The sequence below is a fragment of the Pelophylax lessonae genome (genome assembly GCF_965119305.1).
Source record: "Pelophylax lessonae genome assembly, chromosome: 3".
Lineage (NCBI taxonomy): Eukaryota > Metazoa > Chordata > Amphibia > Anura > Ranidae > Pelophylax > Pelophylax lessonae.
The window spans coordinates 101,648,378-101,665,253 of record NC_138770.1 but is presented as its reverse complement, the minus strand read 5'-3'; the positions used below and the strand labels follow the sequence as shown (position 1 = coordinate 101,665,253).

General features: G+C 42.5%; 1 protein-coding gene across 1 annotated transcript in view; it reads left to right on the top strand.

Moving 5' to 3' along the window:
* LOC309549730 (uncharacterized protein) overlaps nucleotides 1–16,876 on the top strand; it is a gene marked incomplete at its 5' end in the record, with an annotated part of 187,092 nt that overhangs the window by 103,185 nt on the left and 67,031 nt on the right. The window lies entirely within an intron of this gene.

Sequence of the window (16,876 nt, the reverse complement as noted above, 5' to 3'; positions counted from 1 at the left end):
AGAATCAAATTTCTTTATCAATTTAGGCAAACGACTTATAGTGGCGGACATTCAAACACTAACTGACACTTTTTAGGGACCAGTGACACTAATACATGATCAGTGCTAACAAATATGCACTGTCACTGTACTAATGACACTGGCAGGAAGGACCTAATATCAGGGGTGATCAAAGGGATAAATGCGTGCCTAGCCTGTGTTTTTCTAAACTGTGGGAGGTGCTTTTACTAGGGGAAGACATAGATCCTTGTTCCTACTTGGCAGAGACACAGGATCCATGCCTTCCCTCCTGTGAAAAGGGCGACCTGCTTTGTTTACATAGGTAGACCGCTGTTCTGCTTTTCTTCTCAATCATCGGCGGGTGGCGGGGGACTTCAAGTCCACAGTACCGGTCACTGGGCTCCCTCTGTGTGTGGCCACAACAGGAGCAAGCTGGCCGCAGCGTGCATGTGCACCCTATATCCGGAAGTGCTGGATCACGTATATATACACAGCGTACAGGTGCCATCCAGTAGCAGTAAAACTGCTATAGGGCGGACCTGAGGTGCTTAATCACTGTGGAGCTGTCTTTCTCCATAGATTGGTTTCATCTGACAGCTTGCTGTCTTAAGCGAGTGAGCATCTATGGAGAATTCAGTAATGATTAGGCACTTACATAGTTACATTGTCAGGTTGAAAAAAGAAACAAGTCCATTCAGCTCAACCAATAAAAAACAAAAAAGAAAGCACTGACGTGTGAAACGCATTTACTGGCTGTCCATTGAACTGTGTGTGTTTTGCTTTAGTTTTTTTCATTTTTACTGAGTTACTCAATAAAGAAGCTGTTTTTTTAATCTTGGAGTGCCGCTACCTTTGTTTCTTCACCTATATAGCACCTGTTATGCCAGTACAAGCCCCAGATGACTTTCATTAGAAGTATACAGCGCCTTCAAAAAGTATTCATACCCCTTTGAAATGTTCCACATTTTTTTAATGTTACAACCAAAAACGTAAACTTATGTTATTAGGATTTTATGTGATAGACCAACACACAGTGGCGCATAATTGTAAAGTGGAAGGAAAATGATAAATGATTTTCCAAATTTTTTACAAATAAATATGTGAGCATGCATTTGTATTCAGCCCCCCTGAGTCAATATTTTGTAGAACCACCCTTATCTGTAATTACAGCTGCAACTATTTTTGGGTATGTCTCTACCAGCTTTGCACATCTAGGCAGGGACATTTTTGCCCATTGTTCTTTGCAAAATAGCTCAAGCTCTTTCAGATTGGATAGAGAGCGTCTGTGAACAGCAATTTTCAAGTCTTGCCACAGATTCTGAATTGGATTTTGGTCTGGACTTTTACTGGGCCATTCTAACACATGAATATGCTTTGATCTAAACCATTCCATTGTAGCTCTGACTGTATGTTTGGGGTTGTTGTCCTGCTGGAAGGTGAACCTCCGCCCCATTCTCAAGTCTTTTGCAGGCTCTAACCGGTTTTCTTCTAAGATTGCCCTGTATTTGGCTTCATCCATCTTCCCATCAACTCTGTCCAGCTTCCCTGTCCCTGCTGAAGAAAAGCATCCCTACAACATGATGCTGCCACCACCATGATTCAAGGTGGGGATGGTGTGTTACGGGTAATGTGCAGTGTTAGTTTTCCTCCACACATAGCGTTTTGCTTTTGGCCAAAAAGTTCAATTTTGGTCTCATCTGACCAGAGCACCTTCTTCCACATGTTTTCTGTGTCCCCACATGTCTTCTCGCAAACGGGACTTCTTATGGCTTTATTTCAACAATGGTTTTCTTATTGCCATTCTTCTATAAAGGCCAGATTTGTGGAGTGAGCGACTAATAGTTGTCCTGTGGACAGATTCTCCCACCTGAGCTGTGGATCTCTGCAGCTCCTCCGGAGTTAACATGGGCCTCTTGGATGCTTCTTTGATTAATGCTCTCCTTGCCCAGCCTGTCAGTTTAGGTGGACGGCCATGTCTTGGTAGGTTTGCAGTTGTTCCATACGCTTTCTATTTTTAGATGATGGATTGAACAGTGCCCTGTGAGATGTTCAAAGCTTGGGATATTTATTTATAACCTAACCCTGCTTTAAACGTCTCCACAATTTTTTCCCTGACCTGTCTTGTGTGTTCCTTGGCCTTAGTGATGCTGTTTGTTCACTAAGGTTCTCTAACAAACCTCATCCCACCAATCAAAACAGAAAGGTATCCACTTCTCTTTAAATGACTTGATTAATCTGAGTGCTCTTGACAAGTTTAGAATTCAACAAATGAATCACCATAATGTGAAAAACATTGCTTTTCCCATAGAAGTGTCCCTTCCATTATGGGACTTCCTAATGAACAAGACCACAACTAAACTTAAAGGCATATTTCTATGCTATAAATTTTATAACTACCACCCTATACATCATAAACTACCAGTTATGGTAATATGGGAAAATGAGCTACAACGGTCATTCTCTTTACCACAATGGCTTCTTGCGATTAAAAATAACAGAAAATCCTCAGCAAGTGTGATATATGACACCAATGCGCATACACAAATTGGACCCAAATCTGTCCCCTATGTGCTGGAGAGATTGTCAATGTTTCCGGTTATCCCCTACACATACTGTGGCACTGTGTAGTATTGCGGCTTTTTTGGAAGGATGTGCTCTCCCTCATATCAAAGATTACTGGCATTCCATGTACAGTCACTCAGAAATTGCGCTCTCCCTTTCTTATCGAGAAAAGTGGTCACACATATTTTGAATGCAGCCTGCATCTCCATAGCACAAAAATGGCGATCAAAAATTCCCCCAAAGAACTCATAGCCAGAGTCAATACACAATGTACAATGGAACGAATGCTTGAATAAAAAGAAGGGAGAGCACATACCTTCCATAAACACTGGAACTTATGGTTAACATCCAAACAGGCTCCTGGTATCAACTAAGAGATAAAAAGAGGTATTCCAAATAGGTGCAACTTCAGTATAATGAAACCAATATCACTAGCGTACTTCCATCTTGTGGTACCAATAGGAGTAGCTCACTTCATATTTTGATATAACAAAAAAGGACTGACAACTTTGTGTATTTCTTTTTATTTATTTTTAATAATTAGTTACGATTTGATTTCAGTTAACATACAGTATCATTACTTTTTGAGATATTAAGCTACTCACCCCTTAGGACCCTCGGGGGGTCAATACCGAGTTTCCCAATCATACTTCTTATAAGCCTGCTCACAGTATGTTCCCAACAGGGGTGACAGGCTTTACGTCACAGAGAGGTCATCTCAAAATATACCTCTAGGATTCCCGGCAGTGAACAGCAATAGTGTTGTCTATCTTGTTTATTTTGTTTATCCTGTTCCTCAAATGTACAATGTATGTATACGACATATCTACCTGTCTATTGTATTTGTGCATCTTGGACCTTAATAAAAAACTATGGTTAAAAAAAAAGAAATAATAATTGATTCTGCGACCTTTAATTTTGTGAGCTAAGGCTTTCCCTGCTTTGTTAGAGGTGGAGTGATATGTGGCTTGTAATTTACATTGCATATGTTCAAAGGAGTCTAAAAGGAGCTATCTGAGTTTCTGTAGCAACGATACCAGCTTAGTTTTAAAAACCTGGGTGACCTGTGTTTTGTTTTGGTTTTCGATAAGCTTAATAGAATTCAAAAGGAACTCTAAATGCTGAGTCCTCCTCCTCTTTTCCCAAGTGCCCATTTGGATCAATAGGCCTCCAATAAACGGTTGTGTGAGTTCCATACCACAAAGGAGTCAGAGACAGAGCTCACGTTTCAAACGATGAGTCGAGAGTGTTGCTGTGTGCTCGGATGTTGTAACAAGAGGTTGTTACCTCACCACACAAAAGTGTAGCAGGTTTTCTCCCAGTTCCTGCTGCTGAATAACATCCGCAGATCATGGTGCTGCCACCACCATGCTTCACTGTAGGGATGGTATTGGCTAGGTGATGAGCGGTGCCTGGTTTCCTTCATAGTTACATATAGTTACATAGTTAGTGAGGTTGAAAAAAGACACAAGTCCATCCAGTTCAACCCATGATGCGTGTGTGTTTGCTTTTAACCGTACATTGTGTACCCCTGTATGTTGTGGTCTTTAAGGTGTACATCTAATAGTTTTTTGAAACTATCTATGCTCCCCGCTGATACGACTGCTTGTGGAAGAGAATTCCACATCCTTACCGCTCTTACAGTGAAGAACCCCTTACGCACTTTAAGGTTAAACCGCCTTTCCTCAAGTTTTAGTGAGTGGCCACGTGTCTTATTGTATTCCCTTTCTCTGAATAGTTTGTTCCTTATGCTAGGGTCGCCAGTACAGTATTTGTACATTGATATCATATCCCCCCTCAATCGTCTCTTCTCCAGAGAGAATAGGTTCAGTGCTTGTAGTCTTTCCTCATAGCCGATGTCCTCCATTCCCCTAATTATTTTTGTTGCCCTCCTCTGGACTTTCTCCAGTTCCAGCACATCCTTCCTGCGGACCGGTGCCCAGAACTGGACAGCATACTCCAGATGTGGCCGGACCAGAGTCTTGTAGAGCGGGAGAATAATCTCTTTATTTCTGGAGTGAATCCCCCTTTTTATACATCCCAGTATTCTGTTGGCTTTGCTTGCGGCGGCTTGGCATTGCATGCCACTGCCAAGCCTGTTGTCTACCAGTACCCCCAAGTCCTTTTCCATCCTAGACTCACCCAGAGGTTCACCCCCTAGTGAATAGCTTGCTTTCTGGTTTCTGGCACCCAAGTGCATTACTTTACATTTTTCTACATTAAACCTCATCTGCCATGTGGTTGCCCACCCCGTTATTTTGTTCAGGTCTGCTTGCAAGATTTCCACATCCTGCATAGAAGATATTGGCATGCCTAATTTAGTATCATCTGCAAATACTGAGATTGTACTAGATATCCCCTCCTCTAGATCATTTATAAATAAATTAAACAGGATTGGTCCCAGGACAGAACCCTGGGGGACCCCACTTTCCACACCCGCCCAATCCGAGTACTCCCCATTAATCACCACCCTCTGGACTCTCCCCTGGAGCCAGGTCTCTATCCAGGTACTCACCTTATGATCCATACCTACCTTCCTTAGTTTGTACAGTAAGCGTTTGTGAGGAACGGTGTCAAAGGCCTTTGCGAAGTCCAGATACACCACATCCACAGGCTTACCTTTATCTAGGTGGCAGCTCACTTCATCGTAGAAGGTTAACAGATTGGTTTGGCACGAACGATTTTTCATGAATCCATGCTGATTTCTACTTATAATACCATTTTCATTACTAAAGTCTTGTATGTGGTCCCTTATCATCCCCTCCAAAATTTTGCAGACTACTGATGTTAGGCTGACCGGCCTATAGTTACCCGGGATATATCTCGGCCCCTTTTTAAATATTGGTACCACGTTGGCTTTTTTCCAATCAGCTGGCACCATACCCGTCTGTAAACTATCCTTAAAGATCAAGAATAATGGTCTGGCAATCACCTGGCTGAGCTCATTAAGAACCCTCGGGTGCAAGCCATCCGGTCCCGGGGATTTATTTATGTTAAGTTTCTCTAGTTTAGCTCTAAGTCTATCCTCTGTTAGCCATGGCGGCACTTCCTGAGGTGTATTATTTAGTTCGGCCTTACAAGCGGGTTTCGTGTAGCCCCCCGATTCCTTTGTGAAGACTGAAGAAAAGAAATTATTTAACACTTCCGCCTTTTCTCTGTCCTCAGTGGCCATTTTTCCTTTATCATCTTTTATGGGGCCAATGTGCTCTGGCCTGGCTTTCTTACTGTTTATATACTTAAAGAACTTCTTGGGGTTCTTTTTGCTCTCCTCCGCTATATGTCTCTCGTGTTCTATTTTAGCCGCCCTGATTTCATCTTTACATTTCTTATTACACTCTTTGTAGTGCTTAAATGCTGCCAATGACCCCTCAGTCTTGTATTTTTTGAAGGCCTTTTCTTTAGCTCTAATATACATTTTAATGTTGGAGTTTAGCCACCCAGGGTTTAGTTTTGCTCTTTTAAATTTATTTCCCTGTGGAATGCACTGGCCCACTCCCTTGTTAAGTATGCTCTTGAAGCACTCCCATTTTTCCTCCGTGTTCTTTGTTCCCAGGGTTCTATCCCATTTGATATTTTCTAGCAGCGAGCGCAGTTTAGGGAAATTGGCTCTTGTGAAATTCAGCGTCCTTATATTACCCTTGTGTTTCCTATTACTGTAATTAATACTGAAACCAATTGACCTATGGTCACTGTTCCCTAAGTTGTCCCGTATTTCTATATCCGTGATCAGGTCTGTATTGTTGGTAATCAGTAGGTCAAGTACCGCATTGCTTCTTGTCGGTGCATTCACCATCTGACCCATGAAATTGTCCTGCAAAACATTTAGGAACTGCCGAGCCTTGGCTGAGTGTGCGGTTCCTTCTGCCCAGTCTATATCTGGATAATTAAAGTCCCCCATTATAATGACATTTCCCATCCTTGCTGCCAATCCTATCTGTAACATGAGGTCCGCCTCACCCTCCTCCCTCTGGTTGGGGGGCCTATAGCATACGCCCAATATTACCTTCCCCGCCGTGCCTTCCGTTTGAAGCTCTACCCATAGGGATTCTGCCTCGTCCATAGCTCCATTATTAATATCATCCCTCATATTTACCTGTATACTGTTCTTAATATACAAACATACCACATGTCACTTCAGACATGATGCTTGCCATTCAGACCAAAGTGTTCAATCTTTGTTTTATCAGACTAGAGAATTTAGTTTCTCATGGTCTGAGAGTCCTTCAGGTGCCTTTGGCAAACTTCAGGCGACCTGTCATGTGCCTTTTACTGAGGAGTAATTTCCGTCTATAAGGTTCTTCTGAAAGGTTCTCCTCTCTCCACAGAGAAATGCTGGAGCTCTGTCAGAGTGACCAGCAGGGTCTTGGTCACCTCCCTGACTAAAGCCCTTCTCCCCTGATCACTCAGTTTGGCTGGGCGGCTCGCTCTAGGGAAGAGTCTTGGTGGTACTAAACTTTTTCCATTTACCAATGATGGAAGCCACTGTGCTCATTGGGACCTTCAATGGTGCAGACATTTTTCTGTACCCTTCCCCCAGATCTATGCCTCAATACAATCCTGTCTTAGAGGTCTACAGACAATTCCTTGAACTTCATGGCTTGGTTTGTGCTCTGACATGCACTGTTAAATGTGGGACCTTATATAGACAGGTGTGTGCCTTTCCAAATCATGTCCAATCAACTGAATTTACCACAGGTGGACTCCAATTAGGTTGCAGAAACATCTGAAGGATGATCAGTGGAAACAGGATGCACCTGAGCTCAATTTTGAGTGTCATGGTAAAGGCTGTCAATACTTCTGTACATGTGATTTTTTATAATTTTTTATTTTCCATAAATTTGCAAAGATTTCAAACAAACTTCTTTTACGTTGTCATTATGGGGTATTTTTTATAGAATTTCGAAGAAAATAATGAATGAAATTCATTATGGAATAAGGTTGTAACATATCAAAATGTGGAAAAAAGTGAAGCACTGTGAATACTTTCCGTATGCAATGTAGTTCTGTAGCATTTTCGTAACCAAATTCAGCTGTCACCTAAGTTGGTGAGTATGCTTGGAGAGATCCGGAAATAACTGAAGTTCTTCAAAAGGTGTAGGTAATGTGTGCATTGATCTAGCTGTAGAAAGCAGTTGCTCTTTGTTCTGCAAGAAGTAGACCCTCATTAACACATCTCTGGGTACCGAGTCTGCCAAATTAGGTGCTTTATGGATACGATGGATATGGTCAATTGTAAGTTCTGTGGATGAAGCTTTAGGAAGGATGGCAGACATCAAGTTGCAAGCATATGTTTGAAGCTTGTTATGCAGAACAGAATCTGGTATCCCCCTCAGTTTGACATTATTTTATCTCGACCTATCCTCAATGTCTTTGAGTTTAGCATTAATCCATTTTACTCTTTACATATTGTACTCTGTCTCCCATATTGTTTAAATCAGATAAAAACTTGTGGAAACGAGTGGACAATTCTGTGATTAAGGAAGATTGCAGGAGCATCTCTTTTATGGTGGAGTCAAGTACTGGTTGGCCTGATGTGGGGAAAGCTGCTATGGGAGACTGCAAGGCTGAATGGGGATATGAAGGGTTAATTCCCTGGCATACTTCTGTGGGAGCAGATGGAGGTGGCTCTAGCCTCATGCAGGCCTTTGCTGGGCTGCAGGGCCCTGGGCTGTGTGCTGGGGAGCGGTTAAGAGAGAGCTGTGTGTGCATTACCTCTGTGGGGTCTTGGTAGGCATTGGGGAGATCCATGTAGGAAGCCGCAGCACAGGAGGACAAGGCGTCAGTGCCATCTTGGCTTGGTAGTAATCTTCCTTTTCTTTTCCTCGACATCGCTGCCTGGCTCTGTCTGAAGGTCAAGGTGGCAGGTGTGTGGATCGGGGGAGTGCAGGTGAGGCTGGTAGTCGCTGAAAATGTATCTCAAGGCTTAAACGGCTGTCTTGGTTGCTGGCCTTGATAGAGGATTTAAACCTAACCCACTCTGCAAACAAAACAGTGCTAGCTAAAGTTCTACTTTATTTAAACCAAAAGGGTTCACAATATTTAGATTATAAATTTCCTAAGGAATGGTACAATCCCAGGGTATTACCGTTATCAAAGCAAAGCTGCTAGAGTTAATCTGGCTAGCAAGGATCAAGTTTATTCAGTTCTTGGGGGGCTCAGATTTGCCAGCCATATCTATGAACTGCAGAGTAGTTACCAGAATTTCTCAGGCTTTGATATGTTTTCCATTGGAAAAGGAAAAAGAGAAATTTCTAAATATTTGTGTTAAAGATTATGGAAAGTGTTCTATTGATTTGGGTCTACAAATGTGACCATTTTTTGGGCCCACTTCTATGCATCCCTAAAACACACTGAGGATACTGAGGGGGTCAAATTTATTTAAATCTTCACTTGGACCATATAAATTCTTTAACCACTTCAGCTCCGGAAGGTTTTACTCCCTTCATGACAAGGCCATTTTTTGTGATTCGGCACTGCGTTACTTTAACTAACAATTGCGCAGTTGTGCGATGCTGTACCCAAATATAATTGATGTCCTTTTTTCCCACAAATAGAGCTTTCTTTCGGTGGTATTTGATCACCTCTGCGTTTTTTAGATTTTGCGCTCTAAACAAAAAAGCGACAATTTTGAAAAAAACACAATATCTTTTACTTTTTGCTATAAAACATTCCCAATAATATTTTTTTAAAAATCTAATTTTTTTTATCAGTTTGGGCCAATTTGTATTCTGCTACATATTTTTGGTAAAATAAAACCCAAAAAGCGTATACTAAATGGTTTGTGCAAAAGTTATAGCTTTTACAAACTACGGGATAGATTTTTGGACTTTTTTTGGGGTTTTTATTAGTAATGGCGGCGATCAGTGATTTTTAGAGGGACTGCGACATTGCGGCGTACAGATCGGACCCCTAACTGACATTTTTGACACTTTTTGGGGACCAGTGACATTAATACAGTAATCAGGGAAGGGGTTAATTACTGGGGGTGATCAAGGGGTTAAATGTAAGCCTAATTGTGCTTGCTAACTGGGGGGGGGGGGGGGCTCTGTGACAGGCACACAGAGATCGGTGTTTCAGCCTAGCTGAAACACACAATCTCACTGTGCCTGTATGACATGAGAGCGTCTGCTTTGTTTACATAGGCAGGTGGCTCTTCTGTCAGTTTCCCCAAAGATTGTGGTAGGTCGGCGGCTATCGAGCCCGCTCCTCCCGCGGTCTGGCTCCCGCTGTGTCTTAGAACACACCGCGTGTACATAATCACTGCGAGACCACGTGCACATGTTCGAGAATATTATTCTGAACGAGTATAACGAGTTCTTTTTGATCAATTAATTTCTTTTTAAAAGCATATACCAATCTTAGTGAAAACAGTCTACAGTAGGGAATATATAAGAATATTTATTCACAAGACATGTATTCATAATAAATGATCAGACTTGAGTGACACAAAGAGGTAACCTTACATAAAATACAAACTTAAAACGATAAATGCAATGTGATATTTAGCTTAATGATGAAAGTAAAAATAAAGCAAGATTACGTTTTCCCAGATGTAGTAGCATTAGGGATGCACCGAAATTTCGGCCACCGAAATTATCGGCCGAAAATGAGCCTCTCTCATTTCGGCCGATAATGGGTTAACAGTGCCGAAAATAAAAATGGCCGCCGTGGGGAAGGAGGAGGGCGCAGCGCAGCGCAGGGCAGGTTTCAAAAGTCCCGCCTCTGGCCGGCCGTCCGCCTCTTAATAATGTCCCTACTACTCTGTGCATTATGAATGGACATACTAGGCGGGGGGCGGGGTGAGCGGCCGCTATAGAGAGAACTATTGTGATCCTTCACTGTCAGCTCCTCACGTCTATGTATGAATGAGAACTGAACTGAGCTGACACCGGGCGGGGGGGCGGGCGGAGCGGCCGCTATTAGCTGTGACTATGTGAGAGTTTCACTTCCCTGACAGGCACGTATCTCCGCTGACAAGGAAGAGAAGCTCTCACATAGTCACAGCTAATAGCGGCCGCTCCGCCCGCCCCCCCGCCCGGTGTCAGCTCAGTTCAGTTCTCATTCATACATAGACGTGAGGAGCTGACAGTGAAGGATCACAATAGTTCTCTCTATAGCGGCCGCTCGCCCCGCCCCCCGCCTAGTATGTCCATTCATAATGCACAGAGTAGTAGGGACATCATTGAGAGGCGGTGCCGCCGGCCAGAGGCGGGACTTTTGAATGCAGGAGAGGACACCCGAGGAGGAGGACGCTGAGGCAGTGGGGGAGGGGGGAGGGGAGCTGAGGCAGCTTACCAATGCTATTAGTATTATGAGGCATGAGGGGTTAATGTATTGTCACTGCTGGTCACTCATCTATTAGTGACTGACCAGTGGCAGTTAATTAACCCCTTTTGTGCTGCATTAGTGCAACCAGTGTCAGTGTTAATTAACACTGGTTGCACTAATGCAGCACAAAGGGGTTAATTACCTGCCACTGGTCAGTCACTAATAGATGAGTGACCAGCAGTGACAATACATTAACCCCTCATGCCTCATAATACAAATACCATTGGTAATTAAATTAACCTCTTGCCAACCCATCACAGTACATATACTGTGACAGGGTGGCAGCGACAGGTGTAGGTGTACGTCGCTGCCTGTTTTTGGTTTATGTCCCTGTTCTATCCATTTCAAATTTTTTTTGGGGAAAAAGTCATTTTCGGTTTCGGTTTTCGGCCAAGGGCATCCTGCATTTTCGGTTTCGGTTTCGGCCCAAAATTTTCATTTCGGTGCATCCCTAAGTAGCATAAACCATAATTAAGTGTGCTATATAATCAGACGAGAATAGGCCATGCAAAACAAGAGATTAATACGCCAATATGCACTAATTCTGATAAAAATGTATAAAAAGCAAAAATCAGCTCTTAGAGAAAAATCTACATATGGTTAATACGGCTGGGACTGCTCGTTACCCTTAAATATGAAATATAAAACATGTAAGGAAGGAAATAAACAATATTAAGTAATATCAAATAACACAGCAAGGTATATTTACCATATTTAAAATGGCTGCTAGCTTAGAATGGTCGTTACCAGAGTCCTTAACCACCCCCCATCCGCGCTACAGCCTATATACGGCTGCAGAGCGGACTTGAAGTTTTTTAAACGGCCTCCCAGTGACACGCCCCCAGCGAGCTCCCGCGAGCGCGCTGCGGGGAAAATCACAGATCGTGGTGAATGGCCAATCACAGCGGCCATTCACCACGTGATCGGGCCGTCCAATGAGCGATGATCTCATCACATATGAGATCATCTCTCATCGCCGGCGCTCCTTCCTCACACGGAGCCTGCAGTGTGAGGAAGGAGGGGGAGCCTCACAGTGCTGGGGACACAGCAGAATGTAATCAGGGCACCGATCACCAGTGCCCTGATTACTAAAGGTAAAAATACACACACAGTGCCCCCCCATCAGTGCCCACCATCAGTGCCCCCCATCAATGCCCACAATCAGTGCCCATAGTGCTGCTAGTCAGTGCCCATCAGTGCCTGCTCATCTAGGCACTGATGAGCACTGACTGACAGCAATATGGGCACTGAGTATGGGCACTGATGGTGCTGCCCATCAGTGCCGCTCATCAGTGCCACCCGTCAGTGTCCAGTGCCATCTGCCAGTGCCCATCAGTGCCACCTATCAGTGCCCATCAGTGCCGCCCGTCAGTGCCGCCTCTCAGTGCCCAGCAGTGCCACCTCAGTGCCCAGCAGTGCCACCTCTCAGTGCCCAGCAGTGCCACCTATCAGTGCCCAGCAGTGCCGCCTATCAGTGCTCATCAGTGCCGCCTATCAGTGCTCATCAGTGCCGCCTATCAGTGCTCATCAGTGCGGCATATTAGTACCTCCTCATCAGTGCCCATAAGTGCCACCTCATCAGTGCCCATAAGTGCCACCTCATCAGTGCCCATCAGTGCAGCCTATCAGTGCCCATCAGTGCCGCCTCATCAGCGCACATCAGTGAAGGAGAAAAATTTATTTTCAAAATTTACTCGCAGAAAATAAGAAAAACTTTTTTTTTTTTCAAAATTTTCTGTCTTTATTCTTTTTTTTTGTAAAAAATAAAAAACCCAGAGGTGATTACATACCACCAAAAGAAAGCTCTATTTGTGTGAAAAAAATTATAAAAATTTCATATGGGTACAGTGTAGCATGACCGCGCAATTGTCATTCAAAGTGTGACAGCGCTGAAAGCTGAAAATTGGCCTGGATGGGAAGGGTGTTTAAGTGCACAGTAGGCAAGTAGTTAAGATGGCTGCCTTCCCAAGATGGTGGCCAGTTAGGGAGGAGTTTCGTTTGGCGTCCTTCCAAGTTTCAGATACATGATGGAGCAAAATGGAGTATGTATAGATGAGTATATGCATGGCTGTAGTAGCGTGTGTGTTGTATGTGTAATGTATGTGGTGTAATGATGTGTCGTGATGTGTCTGTCTCTCATTTGGCTTCCCTTTTAATACTGTATTGAACAAAGGACTATTAAAATTACCATAAGTTAAACGCAGAAGGAGTAACCTTATCCCCATTGGTTGGGATAACATAACCATTGACTGAAGTCATTGGGCGACACCTCTACTGGTTAACCAATATATGGGATATTTAAAACTATATGATAATTTCTCCATTTAAGACTATCATAAAAACAACATAATAATTTATCCATACTCTCATCCTCTATACATGTCCATAATGTATCTAAGTAAGGATTGGACCTGGTAACTGGACCTGATAACACCATTGAATTAAGAATATTACTAATACAATATATATATATACATTGATTGGAAATGACTCATTTACCCATATACTTTACATTTAGTAGCAGTAAGAATTATATAGATACATATACAGTTATATATATATTGCTACACAACAATTTCTATATGTAAACTTTTCTACACGGGTTATTTCCGATCAGAATATTATCCATTAAGGGATTATTATGTTAACAACAATACATTCATGACTTGGGACTGGACATAAAATATGGGAGAAATTCTGACCATTTGACACTACTATATAATAGATATAATGTACTTCTCAATAGAAGATTGTCATAACATCATAAGTTCCACAACCCCCTTTGGTATATGATGGGACAAGGATGTTGTATAAGCTTATGATTATATGAAATTCATTTGAAGATGCAGTTCTCATCAGTCTAAGTGACAATGTTTATTTGACACCATATAGCTTCCAATGGACAATTGTCTGTATGACACAATCTCTACCCCCCTCTTGGTGTGTAGGTAAATTAATTACAGATTCTAGTCTTTGTCCAGGCAGTTTTCCATTTGTTTGACTTCTCAGGGTAGGAACAATAGTTTATTTACTAGTGAATGGGTGAACACAGGTGTGATCCTGAATTTGAGTTTTGGCCATTGTGTGTTAAAACGTCTCATGGCCAGAACATAACGTTTTATGAACCCCCTGGATTCTCTCTTTTCGTGTCCAGGGGAAAAATGGCTTTTTATCCTTTGAGGTCCGTTGTATGTAAACCTTTCCCCCAAGGCCGGTCCACATGGGAAAAGCAATTTAGTCGTCTGCCTCTCCAGAGTATTATATTCAAAGTTTACAGGACACAATTTCCTTTTAGGGCAGATGACATAGCTTCTCATCTCAAAGTATATAAAATTACCGTGTAATATAGGCCCTTACCCCTGTGAGGGATTTACAAAAACAAAATGATAGAAAAAGATGGGGCTTTGCGGGCCAGTGGGAGTAGAAGGATCAGACAGAGAACCGTTTATAAAACCAAAATTGCATTTTATTTGTATAAAGACCAATAAAACTAAGCATGGACTACCATGCATGTATGATAACAAAGGACTGACATAACATACAATGATAAAATCAAACAATTAACGTCACTATTTATAGAGAAACATATCCCCAGAAGGGGTTGTAACCAAAATCTGTATAAGGTGGAAATTGGGTCTCAAGCTGGATTCGGTCACGGTAGGTCCCCAGCAAGCCGACGCGTTTCGCTCAAGGCTTCCTCAGGGCCTGAGAGACCATAACAGACCGATGTTTTCTATGAACAACATAAAAGCATAATCAAATGAGTGCCAGTCAATCATAAATTCCATGATATATCATACATAATAACATTATATTTCAATTATTACATAGGTATATTTGGTTTTAGTTTTTGTACTGACCCTTCTTGATAGTGACTTGTGCTAGGCGACAAAGCTGTAGCGATACTAATGCTGCTTGGAGCTATATTGCTTCGGTATTTATCATAACAGACATCAAAAATGTATTTCTTGCATAGGATCCAATGTATTACGTCCCAGATTGTGTTGCCAGGGGCAAGGCTGTAAACCAAAATGCCAATAGATATATATATGTGTCTACCGTATGATTTCGATTTTCATATGTTTATAATCTCATAACCAACCTTTTTTGGCTATCCCCCTTATGAACTTTTTGGAGTGAGTCCCAACTCACAAGGTGAAGGTCCTCTCCTTGATATATTCGCCCTTATATATATATTCACTCCTAGATATAATAGATCTATGAACATGAGAGCATAGGTTATTCTTTATCAGTGGAAGAGGGAAGAGAGCTAGTGAGGATAGCTTATTGGTTGAGTGGAGACAGTTAGATGGATAGACTAATGATTTGATGGTAGTATCAAAAATATATGTAATATAATATAATAGTAAAGTCGAAGTGTTCACACCCACCTAGTATTGTGTTACATGGCTTGAATAGGATAGGCAGCACCTTTCTTTCTGTAGTTCAGAGATATAGTGTATATTTCCCCAGTTACAGGGTCCTTGATGGCAACACAACTGACCTAGAAGGAGGACCGGGATTGTGCATATAGAGGGTTGTTAATATTAAAGGCCACAGTGCCATATAACATAGTTAATGGGGGGAGGTTTATGTATGCTAGGAAAAAGATAAGGAAGCTGCATAGACGCATACATACCTTTCCTCAGTCTAAGGTAGACTCCAGGCAGGAAAGGGAGACATGCATACAATTTCAGCTATATGGACAATATGGTCCTGGGCTGTATAAGCCCTGAAAGAGATAATTATAGGAGTTAATGTCAGATCTATAAGTCCTCCAGTCTATATTACATAGAATGTAGCCCTACGAGCATCTATCCATCCTTCCATTACGGGGTTAGCGTTACTTACCTCTATGTCTGGTTCACTTAGCAGCCTGCACTAAAACAATCCTCCTTTTGAGTCCACAGATCCGTCTCCCTCCTCTTTTCTTTTTCTCCCCCCAGGGAGTCCTTTTCCTTGCATCACTATAAGGGACAGATGAAGATTTTCCATTGGAATAGGGACTGTCAAGTAGATATAGAATAGAATAGTAAATTAAGAATGGATCCTATATGGATACCGCAATAAAGTAATGATTCTGTATATATAGAGTGACATAACACATATATGTATTTTGTGCTATATAATAGATGACTTGTAAGGTGACACTGTTGTAGCATATGCTGTGTTGGAACGATCAAAATAACCATCTGATACTGCACTGCCTGGAATTATTATATACCCCGATATGCCAATTATATATATGTGGCCTCGCACTATTGGACCGATGTTTGGTCTTCTGCAGGTTTCCAGGAGGTAGGAATATTGCCAAGATATTTACTATTATTCCACTAGATGGAGCTTGAGCAACAAAATAACGCAGCCCTTAATATGATTTCATCCAATCGGATGCTGGATTCTGGCATCCGGGCGGGTCCTGAGTTGGTCAACACTTCCTTTAAGGTAACGACCTCACTTCCGGCGCGACCGGAAGTGATGTGGATGCGCGGCGCCATCGCCGGCCTAGTCCTGGGCAGAGGAGAGTGTGTCCTCACTTCCGGAGCGACCGGTAGTGACGCGGTCAGGCAGCGTCACTGCCGACCGCAATTATGTAGTAAGCAGTTCCACATGAATTGCCCCGAATTGGGCGCCAATGCGCTTTAATGTGGGCGTTTCTTCCCCCTATATATAGGATTAACAGTGTGGAGGCAAACAGGCAGGCTGCTAAGTGAACCAGACATAGAGGTAAGTAACGCTAACCCCGTAATGGAAGGATGGATAGATGCTCGTAGGGCTACATTCTATGTAATATAGACTGGAGGACTTATAGATCTGACATTAACTCCTATAATTATCTCTTTCAGGGCTTATATAGCCCAGGACCATATTGTCCATATAGCTGAAATTGTATGCATGTCTCCCTTTCCTGCCTGGAGTCTACCTTAGACTGAGGAAAGGTATGTATGCGTCTATGCAGCTTCCTTATCTTTTTCCTAGCATACAT